This window comes from Buceros rhinoceros, unplaced genomic scaffold (assembly GCF_000710305.1).
Source record: "Buceros rhinoceros silvestris isolate BGI_N320 unplaced genomic scaffold, ASM71030v1 scaffold13016, whole genome shotgun sequence".
NCBI lineage: Eukaryota > Metazoa > Chordata > Aves > Bucerotiformes > Bucerotidae > Buceros > Buceros rhinoceros.
In genome coordinates this window covers 69,313-71,045 of record NW_010419392.1, presented here as the reverse complement: position 1 = coordinate 71,045, position 1,733 = coordinate 69,313, and positions in this window count along the sequence as shown.

Here is a 1,733-nt window from a genome sequence, read left to right as displayed (position 1 = left end):
CTTTCCCTGTAATTCTATTTCAACATTAAAAAAAAAAGTCTTAAAGCTTTCTCTTTTTACCTGCCTCCCTCTTCCTCATTGTTGAAAACACACTAACCTAAACCAAAAGATCTCTGAGAATAGCTACAATGGTCAACAAAGCTGTTTCTAAAGCCTAAAACTTAACACGATCAGATTTTAGACACAAAGCTGCGATGTATTTATTAGCGTTATATTTTTCATTTATTTTCTCAAAGATTGCCAATAAAGACCTAAATCACATAAGGGAGTAGCTGTAAACCCTTTGAGTTCCCTAATGTCAAACTCATTAGCATCCGAATAACCACACAGCAGCACATCATCTGCACAATTGCAATTTTTTACTACTTTTAATAGCGTTTCTCAAAGGGCTCGTTTTCAACTTTCTTCAGTGGTTAGTTGGTTCTCTGGGGAAAAGGAGCTTCCTGACGCTCACAGCTTCCTCTCAACAACCAGGCCGTTTGCTGTCAGAAGCGTCAGCCCTCTGCCCTAACCCCATCTGCTGTCTCTCTCATCCTAAGGGACCGAGAGTTAAGACAGCACAGCTGAGATCCACTCGCAAAAGTGCACAAAGGACAGGAAAATACCCAAAACTTTTCACATCTAACTTTACACAATAAGCTAAGACAGTTAAACCCCTCCTTTTAAGAAGAGGAGTCTGGGCTGGGGCAGGTTTTTAAATTGTACTGGGAAACCACGTGCAACAGTGTTGTTTGCTGCTTTACTCCCACCTGCTTGGCCGCAGCATCCTCAGCTGTCTTAGTAAAGCAGGGGATGCTATGGTGGGACAAAAGCAAGACGTTATATGAAGCACAGCCCCAGAACCCCTGCTCTGAGTTTAACCACAGCAGAGGTTACTGGTTAGTTAAGTTTTAAGGCGCTGTTTTCTACTTCTTCCCCCTAACAGGGTGTTGGCTGCCCTACAGCTGATCCGTGGGTGAGCACCCACATTGGAAGATGCAGCGCTTCATAAAAAGTGTAATATGATGTTCTGCATCTGTCACGTTATAAACAGGGTGTGTAGGATTATGCTGTGTCACGGGATGTGACATACCCCTAATGGAATATAAACTGTGCGTCACCCCTGTACGCTCCCCAAGAAGCGACTTCCATTTCAAACATAAGTGCTGGGATCTGACGCTAAACAAGAATTAACGCCGATTTCACAGTAACATGAAGATCTTACACATAAGTTATTGAGAAACACTTTTTTTTAGTATATTTTATGAATTATAAAATTAATTATTGGCCAAATTTTGAGGCATTGCAAGAAGTGCAAATAAAATCCTGCAATGACAAGTGGAAAAATTAAGATCTCGGCCTCAAGAGCCTGTAAAGAGCATCTGTCTAGGTTATTGGCTTCTTTGGTGACAAGATAGTTGTTGATGGAAATCAGGTACAACTAACTTATTTGTCAAAGTTCTTTGGTGGGATCGCTCCTCTTTAACCCACATGTATCGTCCTTTGGCCCAGTCTATTCACGGCTTGTATGAACTCATCTGTCTGCTTTAGGAAAGAAATCAAAATGATTTACCGACAGCAAATTATGCCTGCACATCAACTCCCTGTGCGCCTGAACAGAACGCTGAAGGTGAGGCTTACCTGCTCACAAAGAAACTTTCACCCTTGTCAACCAGCACCTCAATTCAACTAAAACAATAAACTTCATAAGTCTGCAAAGACAGAATAAATGAGTTGCTTGATTTGTCAGTGTA